The sequence below is a fragment of the Peromyscus leucopus genome, chromosome 9 (assembly GCF_004664715.2).
Source record: "Peromyscus leucopus breed LL Stock chromosome 9, UCI_PerLeu_2.1, whole genome shotgun sequence".
In the NCBI taxonomy this organism is placed as follows: Eukaryota; Metazoa; Chordata; class Mammalia; order Rodentia; family Cricetidae; genus Peromyscus; species Peromyscus leucopus.
Genome location: NC_051070.1, coordinates 59,380,715 through 59,408,655, shown reverse-complemented (window position 1 = coordinate 59,408,655; position 27,941 = coordinate 59,380,715). Strand labels below are relative to the sequence as shown.

At 49.3% G+C, this 27,941-nt stretch overlaps 1 protein-coding gene and 1 long non-coding RNA gene across 2 annotated transcripts in view; one reads left to right on the top strand and one right to left on the bottom strand.

The window, feature by feature from the left end:
• Xkr6 (XK related 6) overlaps positions 1-27,941 on the top strand; it is a 225,335-nt gene that overhangs the window by 161,430 nt on the left and 35,964 nt on the right.
• Positions 97-26,015, bottom strand: LOC114703358. Its single transcript, XR_003736131.2, has 3 exons — positions 24,818-26,015; positions 7,126-7,213; positions 97-548 (listed from the first exon to the last, which is right to left on the bottom strand). It is a non-coding gene; the product is annotated as an uncharacterized LOC114703358 (long non-coding RNA).

Here is a 27,941-nt window from a genome sequence, read left to right as displayed (position 1 = left end):
GGAGTATAGAACAACTCCCAGTCAATGGGTCTTGATTTTCTGAAGGTATGCTCTGTAGGGAAGAATGGGACCAGCAACTCTTTTCATTTGCTCTCTTTTCATTCTTTGGTGCCCAAGTTCGTGCCAGTTTCTGCAGTTGTGGTACAGCTTATCTCCCTTGGCTATGAGATGCTGGCACATGGAGATCAGGCCCCGGGGTTGTCCCCATATATGAACGACCATCATGGAACATCTGCAGTCTTGCTCCTCACAGCTCTCATTTCTGAGTGCATCCATGGTTTTTCATCCTCGGTTATAATAACTAGGTCTCTTAGCAATGCTTGTGCCTAAGGACTATAATGTCTGCTGATAATTCCCAAAGAGCAAAAAGGAAAAGGTTTTAGAGAAGACTAGAATTCACCAGACAAAATGGTGGACCTTCTTGGAGAGAGCTGCAGAGTTTGTTCACTCACTTGTTGGCAAAACAAAGATTCATTGAGTATCTGCTTTGTGCCTGGTGCTGGACAGGCAGAAGAAGTCAGTGCAAGCAAAACGGATCCAGATGCAGTCTGTAGGAGAGAAGGGAAGATTGTAAGAGAGGAATAACCCAGAAAACATTGTATCAAGAAAGGAGGTTGAAGATGTGAGCAGCTATTGTTTGCGGGGGCTGAGTGTAAAGTTTTGCTTGATATGGCCAAGGAGAGCCAGGATCTGGGCATGAAAGAAGCATGGCTCTCTTATTTATGCCACTGTTAATAATGTAATCCTACTGAGTAAGCAGCAGAGAGACTGAGAAGATTGATCAGTGAACAATATCATCATCATTTTGGGGTTCCTGGGCTCAATGTGGGCATGAGTTCCATACTAGCCAGGAATACATAGTGATACCCTATCTTAAAAACAAAACAACAACAACAAAAAAACCAAAAAAAAAAAAAAAAACCAACAACAAAGTAACCAACCAATCAAACAAACAAAAACCACCAACCAACCAAACAAAAACCACTCCAGTCCCAATATAGGACTCAAGAGGTAGCTCAGTCAATAAAGTGTTAGGAACAGACAGAATCCAAGTCAAAAGCCAAGTGTGGTGTGCACTTGGGTCCCAGCGCTGAGGAGCTGAGGAAGCAGAGATAAGGGACGTTGGTGCTTCACTGGCTGGCTAGCCTCGCCTCCTTGGCAAGTTCCAGGCCAGTGAGAGACCCTGTCTCAAAAAAAAAACCCACAAGGGTCTATAGAGATAGCTATGTGGTTAAAGGTACTTATCGGGGGACTAGAGTTTGAATCCTGGAACCCACATTGTATGGCTCACAAATGCCTGTAATTAAAGATCCAAAGGATCTCATGCCCCTTTATGGTCTCCACTGGTACTCATGCATACATACATATATATATATATATATATATATATATATATATATATATATATATAGAGAGAGAGAGAGAGAGAGAGAGAGGCAGACAGGAGAAACACAAAGACAGAGAGACACAGAGACAGATATAGAGACATAGACACTCTGGACACTAAGTGCTTCTTCAGGGCATGGTAGCAGGAGGGATTCATCTCTTCATGTCTTCCCAGTAGTCTCTTTAGGATCTGAAGCTGTTAAATAACATCATATTCAGTACTCATGAATTGTTTAGATTGTGATATATGACACACACGGTTAAACCTTCACAATGCCTTATTTCCAGCCTTACAACAAACCTATGAAAAAGATCTTAATGTTCTTACTTCATAGATAAGGAGACTGAAGTAGAGTGAGAAGAAAAGGAGTATTGTCCACGGTCATTCCCCTGACACGTACAACGGCAGTTCAAAGCCAGGTGCGTCCAAGTCTAAACCTTGCTTCTTAACCACACTCTACTCCCCGCTCATACACACATCTCTGTGCCTTTTCTCCCCCTTAAAAAAAACCTATCAAAACACTCTGTCACTGAGTAGACTTCCTCTACCTTTGGGTCGGAGAAATGCTTGCAAAACTCCCCAAGCTTACAGGAAATGGAAAGACAGTGGGCTCTGTCACCTTTCATTTTTGTTTGTTTGCTTGGTTGGTGGGTGTTTTTTCCCCTGTCGGTTGTTGTTCTTGGTTTCATGGTATTTTTTTTTCACGAAGAAATGATTTTTAAATCATGTTTGAAGATATGAAGCTATAGCTCAGTTGGTGGAATGCTAGAGTGCTTGCCTAGCAGGTCTGAAGCCCAGGGTTTCATGCCAGGCACACACCTGTAGTCTGAGAACCTGGAAGGTGGAGGCAGGAGGGTCAGTTCGAGGCCAGTCTGAGATCCATGAGACGCTGTTTTTAAAAAGATCAACTTTGGGCTGGCAAGATGGCTCAACAGATAGACACTTGTTACCAAGCCTGATGGCCAGAGCTTGATCCCTGGAATCCACATGGTGAAAGGAGAGAACCCAACCCCACAAGTTGTCCTCTGACCTTCACATATGCACTGAGACAAACACACACACACACACACACACACACACACACACACACACACACACACTCAAATAAATAAAACAATAAAAATTACCATTGTAGGTTGTTTTCCCCCTAGATATAGCATTGTATAAAGAAAGGCACCATACAAGTATAAAAACATTCCCCTGTGGGTTCTCTCATTGTGGGCTAATTTCATTTCATGTTTAAATATTTCATGCATCTGAGATTTACTTAGCATGTATTACAAAGTAGGCACCTACTCTTCATTTCTCCTAATGCCGGATGGTCTGGGCTATTACCACAATCAAACAGTCCGTTGCTCTGCCCACCTTTGTCATCTACTGGGTTCCTGTGTGCTTTGCAGTCTAATTCTGCATTTTACAGTCTAGCCAGTACATCTACCTAAATCTTACGCATTAGTACTACACTGTTTTATTATTCTGTAGGCTTGTAATAGTTTATCATCTGATAGTAATCTCCTTTTATTACTCCTATTTATTCTAGAAACTTCCTAAATATTCTTATTTATTTTTCTCCATGGATTTGAGGATCAGCCTATATATTTTTTAAAAAAAGCCATTAGCTTTTATTTGGTGGGGTTCATGCTAAATTTGTGAATTAAATCAGAAACAGTTTATATCCTTAAAGTACTGGAATTTCTTAGCTAAGAACATGAGGCATGTTTCTGTTGCTTAAATCTGTTATTCTCAGACTACAGTTTTAATGTTTCCTTCTTACACATTGCTGACTGAGTATATTTCTGTGTGTCTGATTTTTATGTTACTTTCTCTCTCTCTCTCTCTCTCTCTCTCTCTCTCTCTCTCTCTCTCTCTCTCTCTCTCTCTGTGTGTGTGTGTATTTGTGAGGGTGCATATATGTGTATGTGCACACATGTCTGTGTATGTGAACTGAGGGCCAGACATGGACATTGGATGTCTTCCTCAGTCACTCTCCACCTTATTTTCCGAGAAGTGGTCTCACACGAAACCTGGAGCACCCCGATTCATCCGATTCATCTTGACTGTCTGGCCGGCCAGCCCCAGGGATGCTCTCCTCTCTGACTTCCGTGTGCTGGGATGATAGGCACATGCTACTGCGTCCACTTTTTAAACATGGGAATTAAATTCAGGTCTTATGCTTGCAGGAAATCTCCTTTGACTCACTGAGCTATCTCCCTTTGGGTTACTTTTCAGTGACTTTTCATTTGATGTATCAGATATCCTGTATATCAGATATCCACATTATGATTCATACCAGTAGCAAAATTACAGTTATGAAGTAGCAACGACATAATTTTATGTTGGGGGGGGTCACCACAGCATGAGGAACTGTATTAAAGGGTCTCAGCATCAGGAAGGCTGAGAGGCTCTGCCCTACCGTTTTAGTCATCTATTAGTCAATTCTCTCGAGTGTCCAACTGAAAATTTGCCCAGTTTTTCCACCTTCCCAATTTTTATCCCATGTTTTAGTTCAATCAACTAGTACCTTCAGATCTATACTAAAAAATTGTGTTGGTAATAGATATATTGGGGTATATCTAGTGTTTCCCAAATAGACCGGTTATTGTGGCCTTACAGGTTGACAGGTGTTTGTGTGGGCGTGAGATTCTGTATCTACGTAAGAATCCCATTATGTTTTCAAATGAAAACAGGAGTTTCCTCTTGATTGGGAAGGGGCATCCCATCTTATACGATGCCTTCTCAGTGTCTGCGGTGATGACTGTGTGATCTCTCTCTCTGTGGATCCATTAATATGGAAAGTTATGGTAATGATTTCTTGTGCATCCGTGTATTTGTGGAACTCATGACTCATTTGTCTAGGATGTGTCATTCTCTCGCTCTGCTGCTGGCTTCTGTTTGCTAATGTTTTATTGAAGCATTTTGCAATAATATTTCTAAGATTGGCCTTGGCTTTCATTTATGTTTCCTCTCTGTGGGCCTCGCTGCCAGTGTTATGCTAATTCCACAGAAGGGCTTTCTCTCTGAGTGCTCCTTGCCTCCCTATGCTCTGGAACATTCTAAAGAGATTTCGCACTCATCTGTTGCTTAATGATGAGCTACAAGTTTTCCATAAAACCAGTCGGCCAGGCTGAGGAGACAGCTCAGTCAAGTGTTCGCCACACACGCATGAGGATCTGTGGTTGATCTCTAGAACCACTGGGAAAAGGTCTGATGTGATGACTTCGGCTTAAAACCCCAGCCCTGGGGAGGTGGAGACAAGATCCCTGGGGCTCCCTGGCCTAGCAAATCAGGAACTTAAGGCCCATAAAAGACCCTGTCTCAATAAACTAGGCAGCAGGTTCCTGAGAAGTGGCACCCGCGACTTGTCTCCAGACTCACACCTCACACATACATACCCATGCAACCATATACACACAGAGAAATAATAATTTTTAAAACTTGACCCAGTTTTTTCAGCAAGGTTAGCTCTGAAATGATTTCCTCTATAATTGTTCTCTTTCTTTCCAGAGATTGGCTCTGGGAATCCATAATTTTCTGTATTTCAGTTCAATTAGGTTCACTGAATTAGCCACATAGAATGAAACAAATAACTCTTTCAGGATTCTTGTAGTGATGTCTTCTGTGTCTGCGATTGTCTTTCTTCCTCTTCCTCCCTCCCTCCCTCCCTCCTCCCTTCACTCCTTCCCTCCTCTCTTTCACAGGGTCTTGTTATACAGTCCAGCTGGCCTTGAACTCCTTGCCTCTGCTTCCTGATACTGAGATTACAGGCAGGCGTGAGTCCCCATACTTGGCTTGCTATTTCTTGTGTGTGTGTGTGTGTGTGTGTGTGTGTGTGTGTGTGTGTGTGTGTGTGTGAGAGAGAGAGAGAGAGAGAGAGAGAGAGAGAGAGAGAGAGAGAGAGCATTATGCCTTTTTTTCATTTTTCATGGATATGTCTAGTAATTCATTTTATTTTCCCCCCAAGAACAGAAATCTTGAATTTATTGATCAGTTATTTGTTTTTAAGTTTGTTGACTCATTGATTTTTATCAATAACATTTCTGCCCTTATAATTTCTCTACATTTATTTTACTTCATTATTTTTATTCCTGGATCCCTCCTGGAGTCCAAAGTGGTGGGACACTTTTCTGGGGAATCACAAGCACGATTCTTTGCATGCTAAGCAGGTTTCCTACCCCCAGTCAACACCGCCAGCTCATGTGGAACACTATCAGCTGGGGGACATTTTCTTGTATATCTTTCATGAACTACAACCTTGTAAGCTGGCTGGTAGGGAACTTGTGGGGTTTTGAATGTCCCCCATCTGTTTGAATACTTGCTCCCCAGTTGGTGGAACTCTTTGGGAAGGATTAGGAGGTGTGTCCTTGGTGAGGAAGGTGTGCCACTGGAGGCAGGCTTGAGGTTTCTAAGGATGTTTGTCATTCTCAAAGTGCTCTCTGCCTCCTGTTTGTGAGATGTGAGCTCTCAGTAGCTGCTCCAGCTGCCTGCCACACGACTTCACCCTTTGTCACGGACTCTAACCCTCTGAAATGGTAAGGCAAATCAAATGCTTTCTTTTATAAGTTGCTTTGGTCACAGTATCTTATCACAGCAATAGGAAAGTAACTAAGACAGACCCCTATGGAACAGATAAACTCCACACTGATAGGAAAGAGCAGAAACAGGGGTCCCCTGGGACCAGTGGCACCCACCTCATCCCAGTGCAACCCCCTAGACCTGCAGCCGGGTCTCCCCGAGTCTGCTCCCTCATGCCAGCCTGTGCCTTCCTTTGGCTGTCTTAACAGCAAGGATGCAGCAGGCTGGATCACCCTATGTGATGTCCGAGATGCGTCAGGGTACAGGCTTGGGTCACCACACGTGAAGCCCGAGATGTGTCAGGGACAAAAATCTAGGCATCATCAGCGTTTGATTCTTTTCTGGACCTTCAATAATTTCCTCATGAAACAAACTGGCTCCAGCAAGACGTCCCCTACATCATGGTTTTTACACCAATATCCATAATGAGAACGTCTGTCCATTTCCCCTCAGCCACAACAGGGCCACTCGGGTGCCTGCTCAGCCTTGGGAAGGCTGACCATAAACCTAAGGAGCATGGTGTGAATTCAGGGAGAAGCCCCCGGGTGTGACGAAGTGGGAGCAGGGGCTTTCAAGAGTGCTGCTCTTTCTCCTTTTTACGAAGGTGACACCCGAAGTCCCGAAAAATTAATGTGCCTGTCACTGTGGGCTGCTTTATATTATTATATCTTAGATGAGAAAATTAGGACACAGGAAATTGCCCCAGATTTCCTTCTTTCTTGGGAAACTAAGCGTTTCCTTTGCTTTCTTGGAAATGGTTTTCGGTTAGGGGGAATCAGAGCGCAGCCCGGCTGGAGATTCCATAGAGTGTGGCTGTGCTGTCCAGCATTGGCCTTCGAAGCAGAACCCATGGGAGGGGCCTCGTTCAGGGGTTGAGGTGGCCTGGGCTGGTGCTCTGGTTGAAGCCCTTGCCCCTGAGATTACCCTCCACTTGAGGTTTAGCAGCGGCCTCAGTCCTCAGTTTGGATGTCAGGTGCCTCACTCTAGGAGCCAGTAGCCTTTGGAATTCTTGACAGTCTCCAAACATTGACTGTGTTTCTGTGGTATATGGGTTGGAGGAACCACATCTCGACCCAGTGATAGGTCCTGTTATTGACCGCAAAGTTACACTTCTACTAAAGACTAATAATCACAGAAAGATGTCAAGTCAGAGTGTGAAGGGTTACCTTAGTTACACGGAAGAAATTGCAGGGACGGTGTGGTCAGCCGCTCCAACAAGCCGTGAGGGGAAGGTGGGTGTCGCTGCTTGCTTACCTGTAAAGGGAATTCTGTTTAGTTTTATGGCAAGTGCATGGCAGTGGCTGAATTTCAGGGGTTCACTCTAGTCCTGTGGACCTTTCCTCTTTCTAGTATTAATGTTTGGGTTTGGTTGGTTCAGAGATTTGCAGATAGGGGATTATCTTTTTTAAACTGCTTCCCTCCAATCCCACTACCAACGGGGGTCCCAAGGGCTTCCTGGAAAACCCAATCCTCTTTCACATCTCATCGTCCTTGTCCTTCCGATCTGTCACTGCCACACCAACCAACCTCATGTTGGAAATGTTTCCTCTGCTGTGTTCTGTGCCTCTGGTTCAGGTCACTGCGGGCCTCACCTGGAACAGGGAAGGCCCCAAACTACATGACCTATTGGTTTACTAGCCCTGCACTAGGAACTGTTGCCAACTCCATTCTCAGAGAACCTAGCAGTTCCCTGTCTGTGCACTCAGATCCACAACTATCTGTGCACACGCCATTGGGAGCTGGCGCACTTTGCCTCCTCTGAGTTTCAAAGTAAGTGACTGACCCTTGCTCTTCCTCGTGTATGGGACCATCTGGACCTAGCTGACACTGAGTGAGAGAAAGCATTCTCTCCTGTCCTGTGGCCACTCCTGTGCCTAGAAGGCATCTGAATGGGACTGTGGCCTCATGCTCAGCACCCAGCTCGACCATTTCTAGTTCTCCAGAGGCTTTTCCCTCTCTGTGCTTCTCTTCTTGCAAGCTCCTTGCATGGAGTCTTGGGTGCAGAGTTCTTGGGAGCATGAGTTCTTTTAGCAAATATGCATAGGACTTCAGAAGGCCCTGCAGGAATATATGCTCAAAGGGCAGAGAGTGGTGTGGAGCAGGTTGGACCCTGAGACCCCAGGAGTCCCATAGGCAAGGTGAGGCCTTTTTCAGTGGGAGAGCAGAGGAGGGTGTAGAGAGGTGGCGATGAGGTGGGAGCTGGGCCCTAGGTCAAGCAGGGCTTTCGTCGGAAAAGTTGGACTATCGGGGAAATGGGGATGGGAGGCCAGATAGGGATGTGACCTTGGCAGTGAGCCACTCCTGAAGCAGTGCCCCAGGGTGTGGGATTGTTCCAGGCTGTGGCTGAGAAGGGAGCAGGATGGGGTTCAGGGGACCCAGAAAGTTGAGCTAAGTTGATCATCTTGCCCATGGCACAAGAGTGACCGAGGGCAAGGCCATGTGTCAGCCTCTTGTGCAAGACAGTGGTGGAAGCTGAGGGCAAGCACCTTGAGCAAAGCGTAGAACCAGGGCAAGGAAGGCAGAGGGCGGGGACAGAGAGGAGGGAGGGGGAGGGGTCAGAGAGAGGGCGGGGCAGGAAAGGCAGAGGGCGGGGACAGAGAGGAGGAAAGGGAGGGGTCAGAGAGAGGGCGGGGCAGGAAAGGCAGAGGGCGGGGACAGAGAGGAGGAAAGGGGAGGGGTCAGAGAGAGGGCGGGGCAGGAAAGGCAGAGGGCGGGGACAGAGAGGAGGGAAGGGGAGGGGTCAGAGAGTGGGCGGGCAGGAAGGCAGAGGGCGGGGACAGAGAGGAGGGAAGGGGAGGGGTCAGAGAGAGGGCGGGGCAGGGAAGGCAGAGGGCGGGGACAGAGAGGAGGGAAGGGGAGGGGTCAGAGAGAGGGCGGGGCAGGGACCCCAAGGATAGGAGGGTCCAGGACTGGGCTGAAGCCTGTAGACCAGATCAGAGACTAAAGCACCTAGCCAGGCTGTCTTTAGCCAGCATGGGAGTGTCTGTGCTCTCGCTCTCTTCCTCCCTCCCTCCCCATCTCCCACTCTGTCTCCATCCTCCTCTCCATTGTCCCCCCCACTGGAGGAGAGTGCTTCAGAAACCCTAGTAATCCCAAGTTGGGGGCTGAAGAGATGGCTCTGGGTAAGAATGCTTTTTTTTTTTACAAGCATGATGACCCAAGTTTGAATTCCCAGCACCCACATAAAAGCTGAGCACAACCACAACAAGTAATTCCAACATTGTGGAGTAGCAGGAACAGGTGGATCTTGGGAAAGACCCAACTGAAATGGCAGCTTTGGGTTCAGTGAGAGACTCTGTCTCAAGGGAATAAGGTTAATGAAAGAGCAGGATACCTAACGATCTTCTCTGTGCTCCACATGCGAGAACATGGATGTACATGCTTACATACCACACATGACTACAACACATACACTTTAAAAAAGAGAAGATTATACCTAGAATACACCTGTTCCCATTAAATCAGCCCTCAATAAATTATTCCCCCTCCCCCATATCACATGTATTATTCAATTTGTTTTAAATGGAGTGCTTGTCCCAAGATGTAGAAATCCATGGGAATTTATTAAGACTTGACAAGAGTTATTGAATGTTCTATTAAGTTTTCCAAATTGGCCAGTGTTGAATGGCTTAAAAATTACTCATTAAGGGATAACATTAAATACCAATAAATTGCATGGTATATTTATGAACTATCTTTGAAAGTCATTAAATATGCATATCGGGCAATAAATCCATTCTCTCCTGTAGGTCTGTTCTGAATGGTGGCAATTTAGGGTTTAGGTAATAGTCACGGGGTGGGCTAGCTTGCCCCTGGGTGTCGCTAGGACTTGGAGGGGTGGGTACCCAGGAGCTAGAGCCAGACCCTTTCCAGTCATCATCCCTGCTACTGGAATGAAAGGTGGCTAGACCAGGTAGACCATTCTGATTTGTGATCTTTATCAAAGGGTGGAAATCCAAAGGTCGGAGGGCCATGTGGTGGAGCGATACACTGTATTCTGTAATCTCGGCCTGTATTGCCACCACTGGCTGCAAAAAAACACCTGCCATTCACTCAGAATTAACTGCCTGGTCCTGGAAGGCAAGTGCTCTTAACCATAGTCACCACAGCTCAGTAATTCCCTCACTTGATGCGCTTTGCTTCTGTATGACCCGACACTGTCTTCAGACTAGAATCATCCTCCGTTACTGCCCCTGAGGAGGGTCCTCAGGACTCACACATCCAGTGAGAGTGGTGACAAAACTCCATTCAGCCAACCATGCAGGGCTCAGCTGTAGGCTGCTGGAGACTTCCGGCTGCTCTGCGGGTGCAGGGACAGTATCAGCTGTCACCCATTCTGAGTCACACCAAGGTTGCAATGTAGTCTCATTCCAGACTGTCCAGTGATGGGGAACTCAGCACCTCCATGACTTGCTGTCAGTCTGGTTGCATTCCTGGATGGCTGTCCTGGAATAAGAGAATCCTAAGCTCTTCCGCACAGATGCTCTTCAGCTGTCTACCATAGGGCAGAGTGGTCCTGGGGTTCCCCAGGCTGCCATGGCCTCTAGACTTTGCTACTGAGTGCTTTCTTGGGTTCTCGGATTGTGAAACAGTGTGCTTGCCTGAGCATGTGTGGCCTGCTAGTCAGCGTAACAGGTGGGGAGCCTGCTCTGTAAGAGAGTTATAGTCCGACGGGAGCTCCTGGGGGATGGAAAGGCCCATATTTGATGACAGAAACACCTCATTAGTTCTGTGATCTTGAGTATGACTGATCCTTTGGGGGGCATTCTTAGATTGGTGGCCATGCTGCTTTTTGTGGGGCAGTAGCGTAACTGAATAAAACCAATGGGGAAGGAATGGCCACCTCTGTGGAGTGCATGCTTGGCGTTGAGTGCCTGTTGCACCCACACCACTTGGGTCACCTCAGCCCTCCAGTGAATGGGGGGACCCATGCCTTCTGTTCTCAAGCAGACCCATCAGCTTTGGAGAAATAGTAATAATTGTAAGATATTTATTATTAAATAATAACAAGTGGATTGTTATTAAACAATACATTGATACCAAATAATAAATATTTATTCTTTAACAATAATAAATAAATAAATATTTATTATTAATATTGCTGTTGTTCTGTGTGTATGTGGTGTGTGCAGGTGTCATCGTGTGTTGATGTGGGTGAGGGAGGATATGTGTGGATATGTGTATACAAGTGTGGAAACCAGAGGACAACCCCAAGTGTGGAAACCAGAGGACAACCCCAAGTGTGGAAACCAGAGGACAGCCCCAAGTGTCTTCTTCAGTTGTCGTCTACCTTATTTTTTTGAGACTGTGTCTCTCACCACCTGGGACTCACCGATTTGGCTCGGTTGGCTGGCCAGCCAGCCCCGGATTTGCCTGTCTCCACCTTCCCAGAGCTGGGAGAACAAGAGAACGTCTCAATGCCTAGCTTCTGTGTGGGTGCTGAAGACCCAGCTTAGGTGGCATGCTTATGCAGTGAGCCCTTCACCAACAGAGCTGTCTCCCCAGCCCTGCTTTAGAGAAACGGAATCAAAACCCTCCTAGGGAGTTTGGACACACAGAGGTACAAAGGGAGCAGGAAAACGAGCAGAGGGCTGGCTTAGGAATAAGGAAGCCACCGAGCCACTTCGGGGGAATTGAAGTCCGGCATTCCAGCACCCTGTGGTCTACTGTCCCACAGGAGAGCTAGGGGCTTCACTCCTCCTTCACCTCACCTTTTGCTGGAATGAACGTTTCCCTCTTGTTCCATCCCACAAGCAGCCACACAGACCAGTAAGAGTCCATGTGTGACCCGAGTGAAGCTGGCATTTCCCGCCTTTCAACCCACAGCATAAGCAGGGCAGGAGGAGCCTCAGCTGGTCACTGGAGGATGAAGGTGGGAATACATTCCTCAGCTTGGTTCACTTGAACCCACCGTCCCCAAGAACTGCAGCTATGGCAGACGTCCGGGCAGCAGTCCACTGATGTAACTGCACATGCTTATCATCTGGGGAGCCACAGGAACAACCAAGCTCATGGCTGAAGGCTGTCTCAGCATCCCGAGTGCTCCCCCAGTGGACTCCAAGAGGCGTTAAGGCCTTCTCTAGTGAAGTGTGTACCAGAATATCCTAGAGCACTCACAGAAACCAACGTTCTCTGATCCCACCCACAGAGTTGGTCCTGGAGGTCTGAGGGCAGACCCTCAGAACTGCTATCGCTAATTCATCTTCTAGGTGGTACTGATGCAGCCGGTGCCAATACAGAGTGGTGAGGCTATAGCAGGGCTTCCATGGGCATCCTTTGGGAGCTCATTTCAAATGCAAAAATATTGGGCCTCACCCCAGACACTCTGGGAGCAGAGCCCCGCCATCTCTTTTGCAAGCCTGCCCTGAACCTTAGTAACTCAGATGTGCCTGAAGTTTGAGAGTACCCCAGAAGTTCCCAAAGCCCGGGCTGGGAGTGAGTTGGGAACCAAGAGGAGCTTGGAACCTGGGCATGCTGAAAACCTGTCTGTCTCCTGGGGGACCTGGTGTCCCGAGCTTGTGTGAGGCAGAAACAGTGAGGAAGTTGGAAGTGCTTGGCCTGGGCACAGATCGGTTGCGTCCCCGGCATCTTTCGGTGGTGACGGGAGCAGGAACGAACATCTGCTCGGGAGTTCTCGCCTTGGCGTTCAGTGCAGAGGAAGAGTGAGCGGAGTAAAGTTGCCAGACGGCCTTCTGTTGCCCTGCAGCTGCCAGAGGCAGGAAACCCGAGCTTCCAGGCACCAGGCCCCATTCCCCAAGTCTCCAGGGAGCTGTGTGCCATCTACCTTTTCCTCCTGGAAAGGGGAACAGGGAACTGGTTCCATAGGGTCTTGCTTGCCTGAACTTACTGTGTAGGAGGACCATAGACAGTCTGGTCCCTATCTGAGTTCCTGTTCAATATGGCTGTGTGTGTGCCCAGCATTGTGATAGGCATCCACGGCTACAGCGAAACAGCTGCCCCTAGGCTGTGCCCCAGACTGGGTAGTCTGTGACCTCCACGGCTCCAGCCTCTCCATAGGTGCAGACTTGGCAATATGCACAGACGAGAGCCACACTCAACAGGCTGGCACCCTTGTCAGAACACAGGGAGCCCCCTGGACTTCTCAGAACTGAGAAAGAAGGCTTAAAATGGATGCTCTAGTTTCATTGCTGTTGCTGTGATGAAATACTCTGATGAAAACCAACTTCTGGAAGAGAGGACTTATTTTAGCTCAGAATTCCAGGTATAGTCCATCACTATGGGGGAAATCGCAGCAGCAGGAGCCGGAGACAGCTAGTCACATCAGTCCAAGTCAAGAGCAGAGAGAAATGAATGCGTGCATGTTCACTTGCTTGCACTCAGCTTCATCTCTTCACTCTTACACAGTTCAGAACCTCTGCCCAGGGAATGGTACCACCCACAGTGGGCTAAGTCTTCCCACATCAGATAACCTAAGACAACTCCCACCCATACAGAGAGACATGTCCACGGGTCAACTCAGTGCAGACAATCCCTGATTGAGAATCTTCTCAAGTAATTCTAGGTTGTGTCAAGTTGACAGATAGCCATCACAATGGACATCGGTCCACAGGATCCAGAGATCTGCCACCTGCTTCGCTTAGAGCTTCCTGGCTAATGAATGGGTCCTCAGAGCCTTGACCATGTGTCTTCCTGAGTGGTCAGCCAAGAGCGCTGTAAATATTCTTGCTGGGTTCTCCAGCCTGTCAGTGGCTCTTGGTCATCCCTTCAAGAAACGGGGAAGGGAACATGAGCTGAAGAGCCAGCAAGTCTGTGCAATTGTCGTGGCTTCTGGGCTGGGGAAACTGAAGCAAAACCCAACCTGTCCCCGCTCAGGTGTGTACCACACAGAAGGGAAAGCGCTTCAGAGAATGAGACTGGCAGAAATTCTGGGGCTCCTTTCAGCACCAGGAAGCGGGTCTGGCAGCCAGACCTATCCCCGTCGCTGCCGCAGAGGCCAAGGGCACAGTGGACCCCCCAGTTTCCTGTCTCTGCATGACCGATGACACTCCCACCAACTTCTGGTACCTTCTGGTGTCTCAGCCCTCACAGCTACAGAAATATTGGAGGGCGTGGCTGCAGCAAGAGAAGATAAGCATGCTCCTATCTGCTGGCTGTTTATTCTGTGCTGACAGCCTACATTCAGTCTTTACTCTCTGATGGGGACGTGGTGCCCACGTTACAGAGATGGAAATGAAGGCCTAGAGAGGGGCATGACTGTGAGTTTCATTTCAAATCCAGGGTCCCAAAGTTCATGCCGTGTGTACTTCACTCACTCGGGAAGTGATTCACTGGGGGGACTCAGTGCTACACTCCATTTTAGACACTGGATTCAGATAAGAAATCCCATCCCACATGGTGTGGCCATACCCCAGTAAGGGCTGACAAACCACACCCTGAAATCTCAGGCAAGCCGTATCTGAGGTTGCAGCTGGGAAAATGTCTGTAGAAACAAAGAATGTGGACCAGGGACAAAGACCCTTCAGCAGGGTGCCCAGGCGAGATGGCATTTCAACGGGACCCTGAAGGGGAAAGCCGCGTGTGTGTCTCTGGAGAAAGTACTGTCTGCCAAGGGGGACAAGCTAGTGCAGAGGTCCTCAAATGGCTGGAGCCAGGGGAAGGAGGGTATCACGGGAAAAACAGGGCCGGAAGGAGCATGTTCAGCCCATTGTAATGGGCAAGGGTGAGTTAGGGGACCCAGAAAAATGCCCGGGCTCAAAGGATGGTCATACCTTGGGAATGCAGGCAAGATGCAAAGTTGAGATTCTGTGTATCTCCAAACATAGAAGAACCACAGGAAGCTCCCTGTGAAAATGGAGTCAAGAAGGAAAGAGACAACGAACCCGAGGCCTCCTTCCCTGTGAAAGATGGTCAGCACCAAAAAACGAACAAAACCATACTGGGGGGGCCTCTCCTCAGGGGTTCGTGGCAGCTGCTAGTCCCACATAGTGACTCTGCCTCCCAGCTTGGGGTGGGGGGCGCAGAAATGCAGCACAAAGCTGATTATGGAACAACTTGTAGTATGTGACTTAATAACCCCTCTATTGTATGATATTATGCTTCAGAAAAAAAAAGCCTTTAAGCCTGCTTAGTGCCTACATTTTCTTCTTTAAAAAGGCGGAAAATCAGTCCCCTCTGTGTGCTCCAGGGGAGCCGCCTCCTCCCAACTCCTGCACCTCCCAAAGCCATGATTAGGCCAAGGGCCTTGCATTGTGCTCCAGAGAACAGCATGGGACATGATGGGCGTTCTGAGGGCTTAAGGTGCAAACAATCCCCCTCCCCCAAGCCAGGGACAGCATTGATGCTGAAGAACACAGGGTATAATGAGGCACTCATTTGTGCCCAGTGCATACAGAATGCCCCATTTTGCTGTCAGGGAATGATGTTTCTCAGGGGTCTTCGGTGTGGTTAAAGGCCCTGGCCTCACTGCCTGGCCTCCCTTTGAGCTGACAACAGCACCCATGGAAGTCTGCTGCTGCCCGGGAGAAAAGCAAAGAGGTTGTGGGCAAATGCAGGCCAACCCTCTGAGGAAAACTACAAAGGAACACAACTGAGGGCCTGTGATGTCTTCTCCATGCCCCGGTCTGTGGCTGACTCCCTTAAGACCCAGGTGCAATTTGACCAAGAGGAGGCTGGTGCTTTGCCGGGTCTGTCGGGGTAGGTTCCACGTATAAGGATCTGAAATGGCAGCCTCGAAAATGTTTAGTATTGTTTTGTGTGTGTGGTGCATAAATGTATTTGTGTGGGTTTATGTGTGTGTGCATGGTGGTGGGCGGGCATGCATGCGCGCGCTTGTATGCTTGTATGCTTGCATGCGTGTATGCTTGTGTACATGTGCATATGGAAGCCAGACGTTGACGCCGGTTATCTTTCTCAATCATCCATCACTTTCTCCTTAGAGACAGGGTATCTGACTAAACCTGGAGTTCACCCATTCTGCTAGGCTGGCTTACCAATGGGCTTGTGGGATCCTCTTGTCTCTGCCTCCTCCTAGTGCAGAGGTTATAGACAGATGTAAGATGCAGCCCCTGGCTTTTATACAGGTTCTGAGGGTCTAAACTCTAGTCTTTATTCTTGTTTGGCAGACACTTTAAATAACTCCCATAGCCTTGACTTCCAAGGTCTTTATTATCACTGCATATTTGCTGGGCATTCCCTCCCCGTCCTAAGGACGCATCCAGCTCTGGCTTCCAAGCCCATGGCTACTCCTGCTTTCTCCTCTAGTCACAGCTAGCAGGTCTGCTAGTCAGACCCCAGCTCTGTGAAGAAGGCAGCCATCGTTCTAAAGTCTTTCTAGCTCGAGGTTCCCATAATGCCTCATTCAAGTTCCCACTACCCCATGCTTGGAATGTTGCCAGTAGCCAATTGCCTGCCACATGGCCACCAGATTCCCAGCTGGTCGGCACACCAATGCCACAGTGATCTTCTTAATTGGTCAATTGGCTCTTGCGGCTTCACTGTTGAAATCTTATCAGTGGCTTTCCCTTTGTGTGTAGGGAAAGCCTGACTTCTTAGGCTGGGTTCTGTCTCCTCGCTCCACCTTCCCTGAGACTTCAGGCAGTGACATATGCTGTTCCTGCTCACCCATGGCTTCTGCCTGGAGTTCTCATTTGAGCCCAGAACCAGCATCCCTCACCTTGAAGGGATGAGTGGATGAGGAGATGAGGGAGTGAGAGAGTGGCTGGATCTTGAGACAACTGGTCTTGGGTGTTGGACAAGGCATAGGTTCTCTGTGACCTTGAGCATATCGTTTGACACCCTGGAATCTTTGCTTCTTATCTGTAACTTGAGACTCACATCCCCCTTCACTGGAGTGTGTTCAGGATCCAGCGAGTCGATTATGCAAAAATGGCAGCCAGCCCGAAACCTAGTGGGAATTCCAAAGGTTTTCCTTTTTATCCTCTGTGGAGATGAGCTTGCTCCTTGATTAGAGGGAAAGCCTGGGGCTCACTGCCTTAATTCCCTGCTCTCCCCTTCCCCTGTCTGTGGGGACCTCTGCCTCTTGCCCTTAGACTCTAGGCAGCCCTCCGCCAGGGGGAAAAGCCTATGGGATGCCCACTCTCTGTAGGCTGGCAGACTTGAGGGTTCCTTTGGAGGTAAATCTGCTTCTGCCTGTGGCCCCTGGAGTGACCCACGGGGCCCTGTGGGGGGTGGAGCAATCTGAAGAGAGTCAGGACAAGTCAGGCCTAGGATGAGGTAAGCAGGGTTTCACCTGTCCATTCTAAGATCTTCAGGTGTGTATACACACGGCCAGCTCCAAGAGAGTGAGTGCCACCTTAAATACTGCACCCTGAACACCTTGGGTCTTTACCGGTCCTGGCCACAGAAACTTGTGTTTAGAAAGCCATGGATAGCCTCCGCTGCTTATTCGTGGATTCCTTCCAGAATATTCCTGCCATGGGAACGGTCTTAGCCATTGTCCTATAGTTGGGAAGAGACACCATGACTGTGGCACCTCCTATAAAGGAAAACATTTAATTGGGGCTGGCTTACAGTTTCAGCGGTTTAGTCCTTTATCATCAGGGTGGGGAGCATGGTGTCATGCAGGCAGACATGGTGCTGGAGAAGGAGCTGAGAGTTCTTTATACAGGTCCACAGGCAGCAAGAAGAAAGAGATACTGGGCCTGGGTTGGGCTTTTAAAACCTCAAAGCCCACCCTCAATGACACACTTCCTCCAACAAAGCCACATCTCCTAATCTCTCTCCAGTAGTACCACTCCCTGATGACTAAGCAGTCAACTATTTTAGCCTATGGGGGCCATTCTTTTTCATCACGAGAACCTAGAGATAAAGACCCAAAAGAATGGCCATCCTGTGCATGGTTCTTCCTGCCTTCCTGCTGATGCTGAGTCACAGAATGCTCTGTCTCCCAAGCCTCTGTGCAGGAGGTGAGGAGGATAGAGCCCCTCATGGTATCAGTGTCCTTACAGAAGAGTGGACGATGGAGAGCTTTTTCTCTGTCCCTGCATGTGAGAACACAGCAAGAAGACACTCATCTACAGGCAGGAAATGGACACCTATCGGACCACCAGCTGGCAGAAAGTGGTGTTCGCCAGGAGCTAAATCTGTCAGTACCCTTGATCTTGGATTCTCTGACCCTAGTGGTGAGAACCAAATGTCTCGTTAAAGCTGTTCCCATGGTGGTATTTAGTGGTGGCAGCTCATGCTGGTCCAGGGGTCCTCCTAGCATGCTCCCGCCTCCCCGACTTGGGCCACAGAGGACAAAGGTCCTCTGTGCACAAGCTTATTAGTCCTGGACTCCTCCCTTTGCTAAGTGGGAACAGGATAGGTAGGGCAGCTGTGTGAGCTGTCGTTGTCTCTGTGAAATCTCCCGTCTAGGGACCCACAGAGCAGTTGGAGCCCATGGTGATCCACAAGCAGAGGTCACCATGCAGGGTGTAGAGAACCCTGACTTGTTACTGGCAACCTGACCTGTGGTCTCAGTCCATAAGAGGAACTAGGCTCTGCACGCAGCTTAATGTGGAAATGTAGAACTGACTTTGCACAAAAGAGGAGACCTTTGTCTACTGGCCATACCATGTCTTTGTCCCTGTCCCAGTGATGACAGCCCCTAACTGCCTTTCTCCAGAGCCCTCAGGCCACACACCATTTCTTGTCAAGGGACTGGATTATCCCCACTTTGGGCTGGGAAGGAGGAAGGACAAAGATGAGAGACGCAGGCACACTGGAACACTGCTTGTGAGTCTGGTGGCCAAGCTGAGGCCAGGCCAACAGCCGGAGTGAAGTCTGCCTGAAGTGAAGGAGTTGGTTCAAGGGACTCCACTAGCATTCCATTTCCACTTCCTGAACTGACAACCTTGATGGATGCCAGCTTGCTGCTTCCTCTAGTGATGTAGCTGTACTCAGCTGTGGCTGTCCAGGCTTTACGATGACCCTGTCCAGAGAAACTTAGCTCTGATCTCCCGTGGGGGGTGCTGCCCTAGGATGTTCATCCTCCCATTTGATTTAACCAAAGATAACGCCACATAAACCAGCCAGTAGGACACTTCTAATCTCCTAATTGTGTTAGTTTAGTGCCTATGCCAGAGGGCCAGATTCAAATCTGAATCCAGGGCTTCAGATCTCTGTCCCCCAAGGCTTCTCACAGATGGCTCAGACAGAGCCTTCCTTTTCCAGATGACTGGGCCTGGGCATCATCCAAATGGGACTTCCATCTCATCAAATGGCCTGCAGAGCCTAACTCAGACTATTTTGAGATTCAAGGGTGAGGTAAACAGCATCATAAGCCCTTTGGACGCTTCAGCCTGACTCAGGCTAATGGTCGGGGAGAGCAAGAGACTTATCGGGAGTCCAGGGCACACAGAGAGGCCCACACATATTCCAAATCACCATGAGTTTCTTCCGTTCATTTTAACTTAGTAAATACCAAAGTTTAATCACGGTTTTCTTTTTCATAATGCTTTGGTTCAGGTTTTTAAAACTTTAATAGCACGAGAGGTCAATTTTAGCTTTGACGTATTTGTTGGCTCAAGTTCTTAGGATAGAAACAAGCGTTTCTAATCTGTGTGAACATCCCTGGCCTCTAGTCTGGTCTGACCTGTGGGGAGAGGCCCATTCAAAGCCCTGATAAATGCCTCCCCCACTGTGGCGATGGATGGCCAAGAGCTTTGGAGCCAACTCTGCCGCTGGGAGACGGGTAGGGTGGCACACATCATGGCGGGTGTTCTCTCCATCTGTCCTGCCTACCACACACATTCTTTCCTGTTGGGAGCAAAGTCATCAGCATCTTAGAGCTGCTGCATGTCTGTCTGCAAAGGCAGTGAGAGGCTGGTATTGGACCTCCCCAGCCACCTGGAGCCTTCCTTGGTGGAGAAGGGACACCATGTACTGAGTGGCTCCTCAAGGCTCCCCGAAAATCTGGGAGCCCGAGGGTAGAGAGGCTTCAATCCTTCCACCTCAAGATGCAGTCACTTTTTGAGACCCTTGCTTAGGGTTTTGGTGTAGGGATTGTGTGGGGGGGGGCGGTGTGTGAAGGATTAGACAGACTGATGGAGTCCTGGACAGACATTTTAATGGGGTGACTTCCCTGTGAACTGGATGACCCTAATAACAATGAGTGAAACTAAGGGGTGCAGGTAGGATCAGGGGACCAGGTCCCCTGGCAGAGGGTGGTCTTGGACATTCCAGGAAGTCCATCTGATTGCGGCAAATAGGATTTCAGCGTACATTTGATCCTACTGAGCCTTGGGGTCCTCATTTGTGGAGTGAGACTAATACCACTTTCCTTTGTCACAAATGCAGAGGAACCAACCCTGTGGGAGAGACTAAACTACAGTGACTTGTGCCAAGTGCTGGGGGGGGGGGGAAGAGGGGGAGACACATGCTTTGCGTCTGAGCATGATCTTGGGTGGGGTCCGTTTCTCCTGTAGAGGAGAGAGTGGTGTGATTCCTGCTGCAGTGGTGTGCATGTACCCCCATGCCTTCTGTCTTCGGCAGGTCTTTCTCTGGTTTGGGGGGATAATTTGGTAAGTCACCATCATCGTAGTGTGAGCTGGGTTGGTCTGTGTTTCAGGAGGGAGTGGAGATCTTAGGAAACCTAAGATATGGATGAGGTAACTGCCGTTCCTAGACCAGGACCCTGGGTGTCACTCTGCCTTTGTCACAGCGAGCCTGGGGCAAGCTTCTCTGTACCCTGACTCATTGTAAAATGGAGACACTCGTCACACTGCTTCCGATAGCTCTCTGGGTGTCTCTTGGTGGAAATAGAACCACACAGACTCTCGACTCGCATGACTTCAGCCAAGCTGCTTACATCATGCCTCAGTTTCTCTATAAAAGGGGACCATGATATAACATTCCTCATAGGTGATAGGAAATGAGTCCACTTTCATGATGCATGTAGACACATCACAGTCTTTTCTTTTTTTCCATAAATGCCTGCTTAAAGAGGCAGGGAGAAGCCCGGCACACTCCTATAACCCAGCAACTGGGAGGCTAATGCAGGAAGATGGTGAGGTCAAGGGCAGCCTGGTCTACATAATGAGACTGTCGCCAAAAAAATAAAATGCATGAGACAGTCTTGGGAAAGAATACCACACAGCTAAAGGAATTGTGTGTCCCTTCTACACGCATCAACAGAGCAGAAGTCTCAGAAGTAAACTCCGTATGTGTGTCTTATATGTGTGTATTGCATATCTTTGTGTGTTGTCTATGTATACTATGTGTATATTGTGTGTGAATGTGTGTGCTCCGTGTGATATGTATTGCATGTGTGTATGGAATGGTGCATGTGTTGTACATATGTATTGTGTGTGATAGAGTTTTATGTGTGTATTGTATGTGTGTGAGTGTGTTCTGTGTGTGATTCATGTACCTGTGTGCACACACATAGGCTAGAGAAGGACATAGATTCCTTGATGGATTACTATCGACCCTACTACCCTGAGACAGAGAGGTGGTTTGAATAATCATGTCCCCCAGAGGAGTAGTACTATTTGAAGATTAGGAGATGTGACCTTGTTGGAGGAAGTGTGTCACTGGGGGTAGGCTTTGAGGTTTTAAAAACCCATGCAGGCCTCTATACCTATTGTCTATCTATCTATCTATCTATCTATCTATCTATCTATCTATCTATCTATCTATCATCTGTCTGTTTATCTGTGGATCAGGATACAGCTCTCAACTACTTCTCCAGAACCATGTCTGCCTGTGTGCCCCCATGCTCCCCTCCTGAATGATAATGGACTAAACCTGTGAAACTGTAAGCAAATCCCCAATTAAATGTTTTCTTTTATAAGAGTCGCCTGGGTCATGGTGTCTCTTCACCATAGAACAGTGACTAAGATACAGAGTCACTCACTGAACCTAGAACAAGGCTGGTGACCAGCAAGTCCCAATGTTCCCTCTGTCTTCACATTTTACTGCACTGGGGTTACAGGCCCAAACCCAGATTTTTACATGGGTGGTAGGGCCCACTCAGACTCAAATCCTTCTCCTTATAGTGACCATTCCTATCTACTGAGCCGACTCCCCCCCCCCAACTAGATTCTGCAGCATGCCTGGGCAATAGATATTTGACAAAGATGCCAAGGCTATTAAATTGGGGGGAAACGCTTTTGGAACAAATGTTGCCAAGACCACTGGATATCCAAATGCCAAAGAATTCAGTGTAGCACACACACAAACTAACTCACAGCAGATCGTAGACACAGATGCAAAAATGAAAACTATAAAACTTGTGGAAGAAAATGAAAGAGAAAATCTTCATGACCTTAAATTAGACAAAATCTTAAGCATGACAGCAAAACACAGGAGATAGTGGGAAGCATAGCCATGTTGGACTCTATCAGAATTCAAAGCCTTTGTCCTTCAAAGGACCGCATCCAGTAGATGAAGAGACAGCCCACAAAGTGAGAGGCAGTGTCTGCAAACTCCATATTTGATTAAAAGTTTGTATCCAGAATAGAGGATTTTGTTAAATGAATGGACACGATACTTCTCTTCAAGACCTATTTATTTTATTTTAGGTATGAGTGTTTTGCCTGGTGTGTGTGTGTGTGTGTGTGTGTGTGTGTGTGTGTGTGTGTGTGTTCCACATACATGCAGTTATTGAAGAGGCCACAAGAGGGCATCATATTCCCCTGGAACTGGTGTGAGCCACCTGATGTGGGTGCTGGAAACTGAGCCCAGGTCCTCTGCTGAGCAGTCAGTGCTCTTAACTGCTGAACCATCTCTCCAGCCCTCGAAAACGCTTAATAACAGAGAAAATATATACTCTATAAATGAACAAAAGACTCCAATAAACCTTTAGGTACATGTTTCTCTGAGACATACTAACAGTCAGTGAGCAAGTGGAAAGATACTGAGCATCACTAGGCATTAGAAAAAGATGCATGGAGGCCACAGTGAGAGACCACCCCACGTCACTAGCAGAACTAAAATGAAATAAAAAAAACACAATAGCAACTTCGGCAAAGATGTGGAGAATTGGAATCCCCACACATTGTTGATGACGCGTAAAACTACGGGGCCACTGTAGAAATGCCTGGAAGCTCCTCGGACAGTTAAATGTAGAGTTAATCTATGACCAAGCAATCCCAGTTAGATAAATACCCAAGAGAAGCAAAAACATACATCCATTTAAAAAAAAAATCTGTACATGACATTCATACCTATGTGCTTTACCATAGATAGCATCAGCTGGAAACAATAAACATCCCTTGGATGGGTGAGCTAACTGTCCCAAACCTACAGTGTGAAAGACTCAGTGACAGAAAGGAGTGTGGCGCTGACACCTGATACCCAGCCAGGGACCTTGCAGACACTGGACTGTGCCATGCATCCTGAGTCCTTTGGACGGCGTATCTAGGATCTGCTGACCAAAGCACATTGGCGAATGGCGAGCCATTGCTAATGGGTTCAGGATTGTGGGGTGTGTGCTAAGGTTTCGGGAGGAGGCTACGGTGCTGGTGCAGGATCCCGAGAGTGTACCGAAGCTGTCACATTGCACACCTGGAACTCGAGTGAATAAAGCCGTGGGCAAAAGGGAGGAGTCGGTCGGATCACCCAGCATTCCCCCCATCACTTTACAATGAGGTGAACAAAAATGTGCAGGACTGTGGGAGCCTTGCAGCCCTCACAACGGAGTAGTGGCTTCGACCGGCAGGCGCATGCCCCGAACAAGAGCTTCTGACATTTCTCTCCCCTGTGTTTCCTGGGGACTTGTTGCTGGTGTCGTGTGCATGACCAAGTGTATCATACGCTAAATACACAGGCCCTGGCTTCCCTACCGGAGAGGAGCGTCCCCGGTGGGCCCTGCAGATGAGCTCAGACCTCTTCTGTGTGGAGGTGGGCTGAGACGTAAGGAGGGGGAGAGGACACTGGGGAAAAGAGAGGGGTAAGGGGGGTCCTGTGGCAGACCTCGGACAACATCTGGAGGAATAAGACACCTGCGTTGAGGGTCCTTCTCCGTCCTGCCCCCCACCACCTGGCCCAGAATTACCTTCTATACCAGTTTCCCCTAGTTCCTTGAAGGAGGGGGAGGGAAATAAATCTTCTGCCCCCCACCACCACACCCTTCCTTCCTGATGTCAAGGGCCTGACCAGGCTTGGATTCCTCATGCCCAGCTCAGACCAGGCAAGAGAGAAACATTACTCCTTCTACCCACCAGGGACACCATGTGAGGAGTTCCCTGGATGGACCCTGTGTGATCCCTTCGCTGATTTGTGTCTGGTCAGGTGGGGCCTAATGAGCAGATGGCAGGGGACCCTGGGAATCACTGCCCCTCCTGCCTAAAGGGTAGATTAGTTCTGGTCCTATGTGTCTATCGTCGGCATTGGGGGTGGGATGTGGGAGAGGTCATAAGGTCCTGCAAAGTAGCCTTTCCATTTGCCTGGGAGAACACTGAGGCTCAGAAGTTGGGGACTCCTGTAAGAGAGCAGGGACACTTGGGAGTGAAAGCTAGGGGAGCCATCTGGGTGCAGTGTGCCAGGGGCTGTGACTGTTATTTGAGATGAACTCTTTCTGGCTGCAGCCTGCCTGCCTGCCCAGAGTTGCTTCAGCTGTTCCTCCAGCCTTCTCCTTCTCTGGACTGTTTGCAGAGTGCAGCAGCTTGCTCCAAGGGCTCCGTGTCCCATGCCACTTCTGTCTCCACTTCCACCCCCCCTTTCCCATCCTGGCATTATGTCCTATTACTATTTACTCCTTGGCTTGCTGTGTGCCCCAGGTGGAACCTGAGTTCCAAGGGTGGGGACCTGGGATGCTGTGTGCTCCAGACTTCAGGTAGCGGGTTCGGGACTAGCTCCGGGAAGCTGATGTGGCTGTTCAATGTACAAAAGGCAAGACACTAGTGAACGCCAACCCCCCCACCCACCATGTGTGACTTTGGACAAGTGACTCACCATCTCTGTGCATCTCCTTTCTCCTGGGCAGAACGGCATGACAAGAGAAGCTGCCCGGTGGGACACATGTGAGGGTCGGACAGGATGGCATGTGTGAAATGTCTAGTGAGCCAACTGCTTCAGGAAGTGCTCCGCGATTGCTCCTGGGTGACCTTGGGAGGAAAGAGCTTGGCCAGAGAGCAGAGAGTCCTTGGCGCTCGCCAGCAGTATCGTATGTGGTTGCTGGCTTGGGTTATTTCCTAATGTGCTGAAGTGCAAAGGGATGAATTATTCATATCTCTGTCTGAGGAAGAGCCTGGCTCTTCTGTCCTGTGCTTAACACGAAGTTTAGACTAGGACCATGGTAGGGCTGTGTCAGCCAGTCCTGTTAGAGAATCATGGAGGCTCAGAGGAGGTGACTGAGGCCCAAGGTGGGGATGTCATTCTGGTCTTCTTTGTCTGTGGGGATGACAGAGAAGGCAGGGATGCATAGCCCTCACGCAGCTGACTCCTCCACCTCATGGCTCCCAGAAGGAATGGGTGCTGCCTTCTGCATGGGGTCCCTGGAGAGATGGGGGATTCATGAACCTGGTCTGGAAGGAAGGAGCCCTACCACAATACCTTCAGTAGGGCTTTTGGGTAGCCTGTGGACTCAGAGCTCTGGGGAACCCCTATGCACCCCATTGGCCAGGCTGAGACAACCTAGAAGTGAGGGCTGCTGGTGGGCAGTGGGGGGATCCCACCTCTGGTCCCCACCCTTCTGTCCAGTCAGGCTTGTCTGCACTACACCGCCTGGAGAAGAAAGAGGCCGACTTCAGAGTTCCTGACTTCAGAGGCTCCTGGGGAAAGCGGGAAGAGGGTGGGTGGAGCCCCAGGCAGGGACAGGACGGAGAGCTGAGCCCCTCCTTGGGCTCTACCTCCACCTGGCATCTGCCCTGCTCCCAGAACCTCTGGCGCTTTGGGGACAGCACAATCCGTACATTCTGGTCTGTGCACTTGGGTGAGCTGATACCATCGGTATGATACCATTTTACAGATGATTCTTCTCATCTGTAAAATGGGGACAGCTGTGGATGTGCGACATCGAGGACAGTCATCCTGTTGGAAGCTCTCCCACAGTCTTTAGTTCCTTAGTGGCTGGGCAAGCCCTGGCTCTATGCATGGTGTATGGGAGCCCTGACTGCCTAGTTTAGGGCCTGTCCACAAACAGTCATGTCCTCCTGGGTGCAGGAACCCACGGCTGGAACCCTGGAGAGGAGCCAAGGCTGCAGCCCACACTCTGCTGCTAGAGGGCCCTACTTCCCTCTGCAGGAGAGAGTCAGATGCCATGTATGGTGGGGACCTGGAGAAGGTGGGGAGGCCACATGGAGGGGTGCCAGGAAAGCCGGAGGATAGAAGCACACAGTGAAAAGTGGAAACTGCTAAGTGGGCACGTTTTCTTGTTTGGTTTTCAGACAGGGTCTCCGATAGTTGAGGATGACCTTGACCTTTTGGTTTTCATGCCCGAGTTGTTTCCCCAAACCCAGATCCAGTGGTCTCTTTCCATAGGAAAGGGTGAGCATTTGAGCTGAGCTAGATGATCCCTTTGCTCAGACTCCCGTGTTGGCTGGTCCCACCCCAGCCCTGTGGCTCCGCGGTGTTGATGAGGTTGCCCAGAGCCAGCCAAGGGAGAAGCCTCAGCTACTGAGTACTGGGTGCTCTTGGTGGATGGGGGGGCAGAGAAATGAGGACTGAGAGGAGATGCAGACTTTTCTGGAGCTCAGGAGACTGGGCATGTTCACTGCCGTTGCCTGCTTCCAGAGGTTGCTCGATGTGCCTCTCCACCCTTGCCCTGAGCCACTGGGAGGAAATGCCATCTCATGCCTGCTCTCTGGTTTGTTCTCCCTAGGCCGCCCCCCCCCCAGCTCAGCTGATATCGGGACTGGGAGAAAAGGGCTAAAAATAGCTCTGATGTGATGCATTGCACACAGGGCCTGAGCTGGCAGCTGGCCCTCCACCTTTCCTCCATGTCAACAGCTTCTCAGCTGGAGTGTGTGTGTGTGTGTGTGTGTGTGTGTGTGTGTGTGTATGTGTGTGTGTGTGTGTGAGAGAGAGAGAGAGAGAGAGAGAGAGAGAGAGAGAGAGAGAGAGAGAGAGAGAGAGAGATGCTCCAGCCTGGCTGTGGAAGGTTCTAGAACCCACCCTCATACTCAGGAGACAGCCTGTGGCCCTGAGTCCTGTGGCCTTTATGGGGCTGTGTTGGTGACTGTTCCTGGCCTGGCCCATCTAGACCTGGTCTTTGACATAGGTCTGAGGGGGTTGGAAGGTGAGGCTTGTGCATAGTTGTTCTGAACACGTGGTAATCACTAGAGCTCAGAGAGCTCTGGAGGTCCGTAGCTGCAGCCCTGCCCTTGGAGCTGAAGGATCTAGACCAGCTCCCGCTCTCTTACACTGTCCTCCTGTCTCCAGTTGCTCAGTGCTTACCGGTGCTCACCCCACCTCTGCCTGCTCTGCCTCAGCTCCTGGCCCACCCCGGCTATCCATCTCTGGAGACATGTGCCGCCTGTGCTCAAACCCAAGCTTGCTGTCATCGAAGGGTCAAAGCAACGTGCCATCAGAACAGACACAAAGGCTCGCCCTAGCACACCAACTGCACACGTACCCCAAGTTTCTAGACACCCTCTTGAGGGTTAACATGTGTCAAGAGAAGCCTCTGTGTGCCCAGGTGACCCCAGTATGGGGTGAGTGTTGAGGAAAGGTGAGGAGAGCTGTGACAGACAGCATGCAGAGAGGCTTGCATGGTGGGCATAGACATGCTCCCCAGCCATGCGGAGAGGCATGGGCAGGCCATTCTACTCTCTGAACTCCAGTCGCTTCACCTTGGGGCTAATAGGTGATCTAAACCATAGCATTGTTCAAAGGAGTGAATGAAGTGGGAAGGGAGAGGGAGGCAGGGACATCCGGGTCAGTTCATGGGTTGTCTGTCCGGATGCGTCCTCTTGTCTTGGCTTCTTCATCCTACAGCATCCAGGAGAGCATGTGAGTTAGGACAGGTGCTCAAGATGGAGGAAGAATCCAATGAAAGGAAGCTGTACACTGAGGCTCCCATGGTCAAGGCTCCCATGCTGTTAAGACACGAGGACAAGGGACAGGAAGTAATCTGGCA